Source organism: Suncus etruscus, chromosome 1, assembly GCF_024139225.1.
Source record: "Suncus etruscus isolate mSunEtr1 chromosome 1, mSunEtr1.pri.cur, whole genome shotgun sequence".
NCBI lineage: Eukaryota > Metazoa > Chordata > Mammalia > Eulipotyphla > Soricidae > Suncus > Suncus etruscus.
In genome coordinates, this window is record NC_064848.1 from 202,295,951 (window position 1) to 202,309,423 (window position 13,473).

Sequence of the window (13,473 nt, forward strand, 5' to 3'; positions counted from 1 at the left end):
GCCTTGAAGCCTGCATCTAGGAGCGGTGATGTCTGAATGCCAACCAGAGGGTCAGCGTGCCAAGATGCCCCTACCAGCCAGTGCAGGGAGGACAGCCCAGAGTGAAGTCTGCAGGGCAAGCTCTAATCCATCAACCAGAGAACATTGGCCACGATGAGGATGGAGTGATGGCACAGAGAGTAAAACCTGGCACACGGCTGACCCAGGTTCAATCCCCAGCATCCCATAGGGTCCCCTGGGCACCTCCAGGAGTGATCCCTGAGTGCACAGCCAGGAGTGAGCTCTGAGCACTGCCAGGCGAGGCCCAAACCCAAGCAAAACCAAACCAGTAAGATCGGATCATTCAGGGGCTGAAGTGATAGCATAGCGGTAGGGCGTTTGCCTTGCATACTGTCAACCTGATATGGACCCAGATTCAATCCCCGGCATCACATAGGGTCCCCTGAGCCTGCCAGGAGTGATTTCTGAGTGCAAAGCCAGGAGTAGCCTTCACTCCCTCCTTTCTTTTTCTCCTTCCTGTCTGCTTTCCTTTCCTTCCTGCTTTCCTTTCCTTCCTGCCTTCCTTTCCTTCCTACCTTCCCTTCCTTCCTGCCTTCCCTTCCTTCCTTCTTCCCTGCCTTTCTTCCCTTCCTTCCTGCCTTCCCTTCCCTCCTTTCTGCCTTTCCCTCCCTCCTTTCTGCCTTTCCCTCCTTCCTTCCCTCCTTCCTTCCTTCCTTCCTTCCTTCCTTCCTTCCTTCCTTCCTTCCTTCCTTCCTTCCTTCCTTCCTTCCTTCCTTCCTTCCTTCCTTCCTTCCTTCCCTCCTTCCCTCCTTCCCTCCTTCCTTCCTTCCTTCTTTTCTTCCCCTCCCTTCCTTCCTCCCCCCATATCTCCCTCCCTTTCTCTTAGAGAAGAAAAAATGATAGGAAAAAAAAAAGCCAGGAGTAACCCCTAAGCACCTCCAGATGTGACCCCAAAACAAACAAAACAAGATAGGATCATTCCTGCCAAGGAATCACCTGGCCCCCCACCCCACAAGGCTTGATTAAGATTTAAGACACCAGAGACCGGAGAGATAGCACAGTGGTAAGGCGTTTGCCTTAGATACAGAAGGATGGTGGTTCGAATCCCGGCATCCCATATGGTCCCCTGAGCCTGCCAGGAGCATTTTCTGAGCGTAAAGCCAGGAGTGACCCTGAGCACTGCCGGGTGTGACCCAAAAACCAAAAAAAAAAAAAGATTTAAGACAATAGACCCCAAACAGTTGACCCCGTGGGGAGATGGTTCAACAAGAGCCAAGGCCAAGATAAGACACCCCCCTAAATGAAGAGACCCTCAAGTTCAAAGTCCTCTTTTTTCCAGATCCTCTGGGTCCCACTCTGGGTCCCCATCCTAGGCTTGGTGCTCAAGAGTGCACTTGGTGGTGGTCACTATGTGGGGGTCCATATGTGGAATCCTTGGTTTGAACTAGGTAGTGGTCAGGGCAGTGGACAACAAAATCCACAACAGTAGCCTTAATGGGGCCAGCGCTCACCTCCCCCAAAACCCCCAGGTAATTAAACTGGTAGATGGGGGGAGCAGATAGAACCTGGACACCCTCTCCCTGTGCAGCAGAATGTCACAAGCTAGCTCGGGTGGGCGTCCCCTCGAGGTCTGGATAAGTGGCCGTGAGCCTCCGGATATGCAAATGAACTACCGGGTGAGCTTATGTAAGAGACCTGGGGGGGGGGGGGACCCCGGGGATGTGACTGTGAGGACAGTTGCCATCTAAGGCCCCATCTCTGTGCTCCGCTGATCCATGCCCAACTCCTGAGACACTTAGGGGTTGGGAGACACCCTGCGTCTAAGTGGTCAGGTGGCACCCCCTCCTCACAATACACACACACACACACACACACACACAGACACCCCCAAAGTAAAGACTCTGGAAGGAAAGGCGTTTGTTTCTAAGCAACCGAATCCCATTTTGAGTTCTTTGTTTTACCGCATAGCTTCAGAGCAGACCCTAATTAAACTGGCCTCCACAACTTCTCCTGGGAATAATCGTTTCAGCTAAGAGCCCTACCACCACCCCTCGTCTTAGGTTAAGGTAGGCAGACCAGGGAAAGGTATGGTCCCGAAGGACATCATTGACATCACTGACATCAGTGAGCCTTGAAAAATCCCATCAGGGATCTGGAGAGAAGAAGCACAGTGGTAGGGTGTTTGCCTTGCATGCGGCTGACCCAGGAGGGACCTGGTTCGATTCCCAGCTTCCCATATGGTTCCCCAGCCTGCCAGGGGCAATTTCTGAGTGCAGAGCCAGGAATAACCCTTGAGCACCGATGAGTGTAGCCCAACAACCAATAAATCAATTAATAAAGTTTAAAAAAATCCCATCAGATTGGAGGTGGAGCCATACTACAGCAGGGAGGGCACTTGTCTTGTATGGAGCTAACCTGGTTCCATCCCCGGCATCCCATAGGATCCCCCGAATCTACCTGGAGTGATTCCTGAGTGCAGAGCCAGGAGTAAGCCCTGAGCATCACCAGTTGTGGTCAAAAAAATTAATTATCATCAGCCAACATGCTCTACTCAGAAAAACCTCTGCTCTTTGTTTTGAAACTTTAAATGGTGGGGCCGGCGAGGTGGCACTAGAGGTAAGGTGTCTGCCTTGCAAGCTCTAGCCAAGAAAAGGACCACAGTTCTATCCCCCGGTGTCCCATATGGTCCCCCCAAGCCAGGGGCAATTTCTGAGCGCATAGCCAGGAGTAACCCCTGAGCATCAAATGGGTGTGGCCCAAAAAACCAAAAAACAAAAAACTTTAAATGGTGTTGGAGCAATAGCACAGTAGGTGTGGTTTCTTGCCTTGCACACAGCCAACCTGGGTTTAATCCCCAGCATCCCATATGGTCCTCCAAGCCTGCAGAAATTATTTCTTAGCATAGAGCCAGAAGTAACCCCTGAGCACTGCCAAGGGTGGTCCAAAAAAGCAAAATTAGGGGCCTGAGTGATAGCAAAGCAGATAGGGCAATTGCCTTGCACGCGGACAACCCAGGCATCTCATATGGCACCCTGAACCTGCCAGCCCCCCACCCCCAAATAAATCAAAAAGAAAGCAAAATTAAAAAATAAAAATAAAACTTAAAAAAAAAAACTGGGGCTGGACAAAGTATGAACAGAGAATAGGAGTGTAAGGCACCTTGCCTTGCACGCAGCCAAACTGGATTCAATTTCTGGCATCACAAAAGGCACTCCCTTGTACCACTTATGGAGGCAGGCTTGGGGGGTGAGGGGTGGGAAATTAGGGACAAGGGTGGAAGGAAGGTCACCCTGGGATTGGTGCTGGAACATGGGATGACTGAGGCAATTGTATCATGAACAACTTTGTCTACCATGGTGTTTAAATAAAGTTTTGTTTTAAGGAAAGGAAAAGGCCATAGCGATTGCACAGTGGAGAGGGCATTTGCCTTGCACGGGACCAACCCAGTTTCAATCCCTGGCATCCCACTGGGTCTCCAGAACCCACCAGGAGTAATTTCTGTTTTTCGTTTTGTTTTGTTTTGTTTTTTTTGGTCTTTGGGCCACACCCGGTAACGCTCAGGGGTTACTCCTGGCTATGTGCTCAGAAGTTGCTCCTGGCTTGGGGGACCATATGGGACACCAGGGGATCGAACCGCGGTCCGTCCAAGGCTAGCGCAGGCAAGGCAGGCACCTTACCTTTAGCGCCACCGCCCGGCCCCTTCCAGGAGTAATTTCTAAGCACAGAAAAATCCTTGAGTGCAGCCAGGTGTAGCAAAAAAAAAAAAAAAAGGAAAGAAAAGAAAAGAAAAGAAAAGATCTAAACCCTAATGGGGATTCCAGGAAGCAGCATTTGTACTTAAAACATAAGCTATTTGGGGAGCCAGAGGGGGGCATTGCATTAGCTCGAAAAAATTCATTACTGGGGGACAACTGCAGGAAACCATGCTCTCACTTCAGCAGAAGTCTAGGCATGAGGATTTCCCCATACCCTAAATTCAAGGTGCATTTTCTGATCTGCACAGAAGGAGAACACGAATTCCTTTCTCCAGAGTCTGGAATGGACAAGCCAGCCCAGCGTGGATGATGGAAGTGATGAGACCCCCCTCCCTCCCCACTCTTCCTTCTTCCGTGGGGGGTTCGGCAGAGACTTACAGATGGGCTGGAGCCCAGTGCGTGGGAGACGAGATTACAAACCGCAGGCTCCGGGCTGGTGCCAGATGGCAGGATGGAGCCCAGTCCCCTAGGAAGTCCACCTGGTGCCCACCCCAGACAGATGCTCCTATGGGGGGGGGCTTCTCTCTGCTCCCACACCCCCCACTCCCCTTTCAGCACCGCTCCTGACAGTCACAAATCGGGACCAACCTGGATGGGTGGCGCGGGAGGCTCTGAGCCAAGCCTGGGGACAATAGGGAGCCTCAGTACTTAGTAGACAGAAGAAAAATAAGACCTCACGGGACAGCTCCCCTGTGGAGAGTTCTGCACAGGCTTTCGCTGAATTCTCGCAATGTTTCAAAGATTTCCCCCCAACCCCACTCCACTCCGCTCTGGCCCACAGGTGGGATGTGAGTGGCTTCAAAGTCCTTCCAGCCGGTGGCATTGTGCCTACATATGCGCTGGGCTGCTGCCTCTCACCGGCTCTCACCTGTCTTAACACCACTGAGGTCCAGGCATGAAATTTGGAATTTTTCTCTCTTGTGGTGTGTGGGATAGGGGGGGAATTCCAAGCTGTGTCTGGGATGAGGGGGTGCAGAAGTGGGTCATGCTGATGCTGCGCCTGACCGCAGGTCTGTGCTGGGATCCAGGAAGCTGTAAGGCTCTAGCTCAGGGCTAAGGGAAGGGAAGGGAAGGGGTACCCCAAGAAGGCTCAGAGACCACTAGCCTGTTCTCAGTAATGTTGGGGGCAATGGGCATGAGGGTCCAAACACGGGGCACGTACATACACAGGCATGTTTATCTGATCCCTTGAGTTGGTCCTGGGACCTTGACTTTTTTTTTTTTTTAAAAAAAACCTTCATCAAAAGTAAAAATAATAATAAACAAAAAACCCTTCACCAGTGCAACTTTTCCATCACCAATGTCCCAAGTGTCTTTTTTGTTTTGTTTTGTTTTTGGTTTTAGGTCACACCCTGCAGCGCCCAAGGCTTACTTCTGGCTCTGCACTCAGAAATCGCTCCTGGAAGGCTTGGGGGCTTTTACATATCAAAGGACTAGGGGAAAAGGAAAGAGGAAGATGGCAAAATGCCTTTGTTTTGGGTTAATACCTGGGTGTCATCTTACAGATGGGTATATTCCCCACCCCATTCAAGACAAGCTGTGAATCTCAGTGGGGCTGCTTTTCAGAATCGAGGTCCCTGTATCCAGATAGACAAAAGGGGCGAAGTGTGGGGCCCAATCCCAATCCAGATGCAGCCTCAGGAGACACAATAGACTCCCTATGAACCCCATGAGTAGCTGGGAGAGATCCCGAGTCTACAGAAATGGGAAATACCAAAGAAGGACCCTTTCTAGAGACTTTAGGGGGGTGGGGGTGCTGAGTCTAGGAATCCCAAGATTTTAGACTTTGCCTCAACACTGTCAACTTCTGTCCTTTTAAGAAGCTAGCAAGGGCACGGGAGAGATAGCACAGTGGGGAGGGCATTTCCCTTGCAAATCCCCGGCATCCCACATGGTCCGAGTGTGGCCCAAAATCCAAAACAACAAGTGGGTTTTTTTTCTCATGTTATGAGAAAGTGATAGATCTTTCTAGAGCTTTCTGTACACAGGGTTCAACCAGCCAGCCAGGGAGATGTACCTAAACCCACCACATCAGAGAATCCTAGAGGTGAGAAAGGAACCAGCCCAAGATGTGGCCCCACCCACATGATGCTCCAGAAAGTGGGACTCCCCAAATGTGAGGGGGTCCAAGATGAGGGACCCTGGTCAAAGCAGGAGAAAATACTCACTGCTGAGTCCTGGGGGGCCACTGTGACCCATGTACAAGCTATGGCCATGAAATGGTTCATCTAAAATGGGGGGGGGTGTGTCGTGGGGGGATTAGGCCAGTGGATGCAGGCAGATGCCTGCCTCCTGGCCTGTGTGGGAATTTGTTCTTATTGGGAGAAGCTGTTCTCTGAACCTTCATTCTCCTGATCCATAATTGAATCAGCACTTGGAGCGCAGGACTCAGAATCCGCTTAGAGGCATTCATTACCGTGAAAGGACGGACGAGACTTGGGATGCAGACAGTGGGGCTTAGGGCACAGGGGTGGGGGGCAGCCTCATCAGGGCAGCCTGTTTGCAATCCAAGGGACATTTGTGGGGGTTCTCAGGAGGGGACTGGGGATCGGCCCTATCTCACCATTTGAGAGCAGGATTGGGGAGGGGGTGGAGGGAACCTCTTTTTCTTCCTTCCCTGGCAGAGAAAACTCGTTTTTCCTCCCACTGCGCAGACAGACCAAGAATTAGCAACACCTAGGGCTCCCACACTCCTCCCTTCCCAGGTCAGATCCAGGGATTTTTTCCGACCTCTCTTGGAATGCATGGGATCCTGGCCCCTGAGCTCCTGGGGTACAGCTGTGCTCACCCTATTCGGGGTGTCTGCATCCCCACACTGACCATCAGGCTGCATCCATTAGGCAGGGGGGGGGGACGGGGACAAACAGATGTTCTGGAATGTGCTGAACTCTCCCTTCTCCAACAAACATTTAGGTCAGCTTTAGGATTCATGTTGGGGCTGGCTTAGAGAGCCCCCAAAAATCCTGAGGCTCTGTCATTGTGGGCGAGTCTTTTTTTTTTTTTTTGGTTTTTGGGCCACACCCGGCAGTGCTCAGGGGTTACTCCTAGCTGTCTGCTCAGAAATAGCTCCTGGCAGGCACGGGGGACCATATGGGACACCGGGATTCAAACCAACCACCTTTGGTCCTGGATCGGCTGCTTGAAGGCAAACGCCGCTGTGCTATCTCTCCGGGCCCTGTGGGCGAGTCTTGGTAGGAACTCTGGACGATCCCCACTCAGCTATCACTTGCTGCCCACTCTGGAGCCAGAAAGACTCCCTCAATTCCAGCTCTTTACCAGTTGGGTCACAGCTGTATCCATGACCCATGTGAATGGAATTCAGACCTGGACAGGCTCTAGGCTGGAGGCTGGCACTGGAGAGGGGGGTCCTTTCTTTCTGGACCACTGAGTCACTAACTGCACAAGGAGGGGTTCCATGCTGGAGCCTACTCTATTGAGCCAGGTCTGTAGGGTCAGGCAGCCCACTTTGGGGGCCCACATGGAAATTTCCTCCCAGCCTGTGACCCCATCCAGGGACTCACACCCACCGTCCAAGAAAGATAAGATCCTGATTTATTTTTTATTTGGTTCAACTGCAGAGTAAAAAGAAAATGGGTAGAGAGTGGGCAAACATGACAGCATTCTGGGGTTACTCCTTGCTCTGTGCTCAAGAATTACTCCCGGCAGGGCTGAGATGCCGGAGATTGAGCCCAGGTCAATTGTATGCCCTCCTCACAGTGCTATCGCTCCAGCTCCCTGAGGTCATTTCTTTGTTGTTTTTGGTTTTGTTTTTTGGGGGGGCCACACCAGGTGGTAGTGCTCAGGGGTTACTCCTGGCTCTGCATTCAGAAATCCTCCTGGCAGGCTTGGGGAACCATATGGGATGTGATGCCAGGAATCAAACCTGGCATGCAAGGCAAATGCCCTACCGCTATGTTATAGCTCCGCACTCCCCACCCCCCAGTTAATTTCTTTTTTTTTTTTTTTAATTTTTGGCCACACCCGGTGACACTCAGGGCTTACTCCTGGCTATGTGCTCAGAAATCGCTCCTGGCTTGGGGGACCATATGGGACGTCGGAGGATCAAATCGCAGTCCTAGGTTAGCACATGCAAGGCAAATGTTCTACTGCTTGTGCCACCGCTCTGCCGCCCCCCCCCCCATTTCTTAATCCATCTTTTACTGGGGGCAGAACCCTGCTAAGGTCCCCCACTCCCTCTGCCGTTTCTAAAAAACAGGCTTCCTTCCGTGGCATTTGATTCTGGAAAGTTCTGCTCTTAGATAACAAATGCTCCAACGACAGACGCTTTCGAGTGTGACCAAGGGTTGTGCCAGCAGGATCCCAGCATCCCCAGCCCGGCCCGGAGGAGCCGGTTTCCAAAGGCAAATGCTCCCGCACCCTCCCACACACGTCTTATTTTATGCAGAGCCTCCTGCTCTCCCATCAGATGGGAAAGTCACCCGAGATATCACAGAAGCCCCCTCCAGCACCACACAGCACTGGAGCTAGGGGATGAGGCCAGAGAGGAGCGTTCTGAGGCATGGACCCACCCCTCGGATATTCCTCCACACGGGACAGTGCATAGGTCAGTGAGTCACTGGCCGCAGGCCTGTTTCTGGGCATTTGGAGTCAATTGCGAGACCCTTGCAAGGGAATGGATCAGGTAGCTAGATGACACCTATCACATGGTAGGTGGCACCCTGGCCCCAAATCTGGAGGCCATTTTTTCTGCATAGAGGTACCTAAGTCTGCTGATCAGAGACAGCAAGGGATTTTGGGGTCCCCTCTGTCACTTTCCATTACCGCAGTTGTGTTGGGGTGGGAGTACCCCTGGAGGTCCAGGACACTCTCCTACACATATTGGTATGGGAAATCGAACCCAGGATCTCATTCAGGCTAGACCCACAGCTGTCATCAACTGTATTCAAAACCCGAAGGGTGAGGCCTGAGCGATAGGGCAGTGGGAAGGGTGCTTGCCTTGTATGTGGCCGACCTGGGTTCGATCCCCAGAATCCCAGGGTCCCTGAGTGATTGCTGAGCACAGAGCCAGGAGTAACCTCTGAGAACCACTGGCTGTGGCCCCAAAACTAAAACAAACAAAAAAATAAATAAAACAAGCAAAAAAAAAATTAACTCAGTGGGCCAGAGTGATAGGAAAGCAGGAAGGACATTTGCCTTGCATGCGGTTGACCCAGGTTCGATCCCTTAGGGTCCCCTAAGCACCACCAACAGTGAGTCCTGAGCATAGAGCCAGGGGTAACCCCTTAGTATTGTTGGGGTGGCCCACAACAAAACAAAAATTCACTGGGTTCAGAACAAAGTTGAGAATGTACCTGCATGACACGGATGATGGGCAAAGACGGGCAGGATAGATCCAGGATACAAGTGTCCCCTGAGGGATCTCAGAGGTACGATCTCTGCCACTTCACACCCCAGAGACCCCCTCCAATGCTTCCCCTACTGCCCCCTGCAGAAAGACAAGAACCTTGAACACTAATAGCTGGGATCCTGGGTATTTTTCACCACCTTGTAGGCCCAGTTCACAGCATACCAAGGCCTTAGCCACAGTCCAGCCAGCTTGCCTGGCCCCCTCCAAACCCCTGGGCCAGAGCAACCTCAAAAGGAGATGCAGAAAACTTCCCACTTGGCCAAAGATAAACCAAGATGTACGTGTAGGCATGACGCACGTGGAGGGAATGAGAGAAGGCTGGAGGGTGTCACCTTTGAGACACTCAGGTGACATCTTGCAGGCTCTGGGGCATCTGTGGTGATGGGCTAGAGAGCAGAAATGCCAGGTGGGAGGGTGAAGCAAAAGTCTCATGGCCCAATCCCAAGGAATTGGGCAGACACAGGTCTGGAAGCAAATGCCAACACAGAAAAAAAAATCCATACACAGTTATGGAGATAAAATTGGTCCGGGGACTTCCACTGCAAGCCTTCCACTCACTAGCCCTAATACCAGCAAGCACAAAGTCCATACCAGCAAGCACAAAGTTCAGTAGTGAGGACCAGATAGCACAGAGGTAAGGCATTTGCCTTACAAGCAGCTGATCCAGGATAGACGGTGGTTCAAATCCTGGCATCCCATAAGGTCCCCAGTGCCTGCCAGGAGCGATTTCTGAGCACAGAGCCAGGAGTAACCCCTGAGCAATGTCCGGTGTTCCCCCCCCCCCAAAAAAAAAGAACAGAAAACAAAAACAAAAAAAATAAATAAATAAATAAACTGTTGGGACTAGAGAGGACAGAATTAGCACAGCAGTAGGGCATTTGCCTTGCATGTGGCTGATCTGGGACAGACCAGGGTGATTCCTTGTGGTATCCTGAGCCAGGAGTGATTTCTGAGGGCTGAGCCAGGAGTAATCCCTGAGTACCAAAAACAAAAACAAAAAACAAAAACAAAAATCCTACAAAACAACCAAAAGTCCAGTAGTGGAAAATAAAGACCACAGTTTCTCCCAGAGATGCCAGCGACTTTATTGGGAACTCCAAGACCACACCCAGGGGAGAACAGGTGGTCAAAGGCACCAATCCATAAGGTGCTTCAATCCCAAGATGTTTCCATCCAATGAATGACAAGCTCCAACAAAAAAGAATTATCCTGAATAGAGTGAAGACCCTTTATTCCAACAGGAGGGATAGAATGCAGAGGCAGGGAGAGAGCATGAGGATGGGGCAGGGGAAGGGGATGACGACCAAACTTTCTAAGGGAAAACCAGAGGGCAGCAGGAAGGAGGGCAGCAAAAACCTGTGCCATCATAAATGCTTGTTGTTGGAAGGTGCAAGATGGAGTTGTGGTGCTGATTGTGGTGGTTATGGAAACTAATGACAGAGCCATGGCATGAAGAGGTAGGAATGGTGGCAGAGCCAGGCCAAGGGTGCTGTGTACTAAGTCCTTGCCAGAAGGGACGAGGCCTGGGTAGGATGGGAGAGAAGGGAGAGGACGACTTTGCATATCCTCCTGAGAGCAAGGAAGAAGGTTTGACTCTGAGGGTGCAGTGCCAATAAATTCTCACACTCCACTAGCAGAACAGTCACCTGGGGCCTGGGAAAAAAGCGGGATTCTCGCAGGATGCTCACAGGATGTTCGCAAGCCAATGAGAAAGCTGGGCCGGCTCTGCTCCCCAAGGCTCTGCGCTTTCCTACGAGCTCACCCATGGACCAGATGGCTGGTTCTGTCAGCTTCTGAGTTTCCTCTCTCTAGAAGTAGCATTTGGGGACCCCTATGAGCAATGGAAGGGGATGGTTCCCGGGGGCCCCTTAGCTCCCAGGCACTGCCTCCCCTCCCCAGCAATGGGGGGTAGAGCTCCCTACGGAGCTCTCAGTTCAGTATGAACCAGATTCTGCATCTGTTGTCAATGGCAAAGGCAAGATTGGGAGGGGGGGTTCTTTCACACTTTCTTTTGCAGGGAGAGGGGGCATTTGGACCACACTCTGGGGTTACTCCTAGCTTTGCCTCAGAAATTACTCCTGGAGCATCACCAGATCCAAGATGGCGGCCAGCAGGAGGCTGATGAAGGAGCTTGAAGAAACCCGCAAATGTTGAATCAAAAACTTCCATAACATCCAGGTTGATGAAGCTAATTTATTGACTTGGGAAGGGCTTATTGTTCCTGACAAGCCTCCATCTGATAAGGGGGCCTTCAGAATCGAAATAAACTTTCCAGCAGAGTAGCCATTCAAGCCACCGAAGATCACGTTTAAAACAAAGATCTATCACCCAAACATTGATGAAAAGGGACAGGTCTGTCTGCTAGTAATTAGTGCTGAAAACTGGAAGCCAGCAATCCAAACCGACCAGTCCCTCTTTGCACAGGTGAATGACCCCCAACCTGAGCCCCCACTTGGGGCTGAAGAATCCTCTAAGGACCGTAAAAAATTCTGTAAGAACGCTGAAGAGTTTACAAAGAAATATGGGAAAAGCGACCTGTAGACTAAAAGCTGTCTTGATTGATTCCAGCAACCGTGAGCAGAGACCCCAAGCAGTGCATTCAAACACCCGCAAAGCAGGACACTGGGGAAAATTGACATGTGCCATTACCTGGCATTTGCTGTGGCAGTTACTAACTTTCTACAGTTTTCTTAATCAAAAGTGGTCTAACTAACCTGTAAAGAAAGGATTAAAAATTTAAGATGTTCTAAAAAAAAAAAAAAAAGAAAGAAATTATTTCTGGCAGGCTCGGGGTGACCATAAGGAATGCTGGAGATTGAACCCTGGTCAGCCACATGCAAGACACACGCCTTCCCCATTACACTATTGCTCCAATCCCATTTCCTTTGTCATTTCCTTTTAGAAAATAAAGTTCTTTATTTAAACACCGTGGTTTACAAAGTGGCTCCTAAGACAGTTATTTCTTGCATTCAGTATCCCAACACCAATCCTACCACCAGTGTAACTTTCTAGCCTTGTCCCCAGTTTTCCCACCCTTCCCCAAGCCTGTTGCTTGGCAGGTTCAAATCATTCACTTAACATTGCTTGTTACAACTAAATACCAATAGAATTTTTTTTGGGGGGTGGGGTCGCATCTGGCAACGCTCAGGGGTTACTCCTGGCTCTGTGCTCAGAAATACTGGCATGCTTGGAGGATCCTATGGGATGCTGGAGATGGAACCTAGGTGGGCTGCGTGCAAGGCACAGCACTAACATCTGTGCTATCACTTTGGCCTCTAGTATAGAATTATTCTTTATGTCACTGTCTAAATATTTGCTAAGCTGCTAGTTTCCAGTTGAGCTTCTGTGTTTGGTTTTGTTGGTTGAGCTGAGGAGGCTTCGATGATCATGTCGTACCTACTTTGTTGCACCCGTGCTGGGCTATCAAAAACTGTGGCGGTGTCATGTGCGCTCGCATATGCGGTCACATGCTCCAGAAACCCCAGGATCTGTGGAGCTGGACCTGTGAGCCAACAAGGCAGTGGCTGTGGACCTTGGACATGGCTGCTGGGGCTTCCAGAAACACTGAGATACAAGAGGGAGAGGAGGTGCCTGACCTGACCCCAGAGATCCCAGAGGTCTCAGCCCCCTCAGACCAGCACACTTGGAATTGTTGGTGATTAAGTGTCTCTGCATAGATCTGTGAAAAAGCACTGAAGGGTGGGGGGGATCATCTGTGTGGTGGCAATTGTGAGTGGGTGTAGGTAGCTGCTGATGCTTCAGCAGGGCGGGGACTTAACTATCCCCCCTCCAAGGCACCCCAGTCTTGCACACTTTCTGTTTTCTCCCCAGAAACCTGCCTTGGGGTACAGGGTGCTGTGAGGGCAGCTGGAGTCTGAGCCCAGTCATGTCTCTGGCTCCCCTGAGAAGCTAGAAATGGATGGATCCCCCTTTCTCTTCCTCCCCTTCCCATGCATTATGTCTCTCCCCTTTCATTCCATGTCATTAATACACTGAGGGGAGAGAGTGTGCCCATTGGAGGCATGCAGGGGGGCAGGGGGGCAGGCAGGCAGCACAAGCAAAGGAAACAGTTAGGGAAGAGGGAGGCAGTAGGGTGGGGTGGGGTCTGCAGTTCACTGGGGCATGCTTGTCTAGCTGCAGGATGTCTCAGGAACTGTCCATGACATATCTGTTGGCTGTCTTTTGGTCCTACAACCTAGCGTCTCACCACCAGCTGCCTTCTGAGGAATGACCTCTCCCTCCTCTAATATTCCATCTGGGATCCATCTGAAAACCTGTATCCATGCTCTGGGGCTTTAACTTGCAGTTTCTTGCTCAGGAATATCAGAGGTACTGCTCACCATGAGACAG

The 13,473-nt window shown here is 51.0% G+C and overlaps 1 protein-coding gene and 1 pseudogene across 1 annotated transcript in view; one reads left to right on the forward strand and one right to left on the reverse strand.

The window, feature by feature from the left end:
- The window catches only part of SLC39A11 (solute carrier family 39 member 11), a 175,559-nt gene that overhangs the window by 36,948 nt on the left and 125,138 nt on the right, over positions 1 to 13,473 (reverse strand).
- LOC126003612 (ubiquitin-conjugating enzyme E2 L3-like) lies at positions 11,224 to 11,669 on the forward strand (annotated as a pseudogene).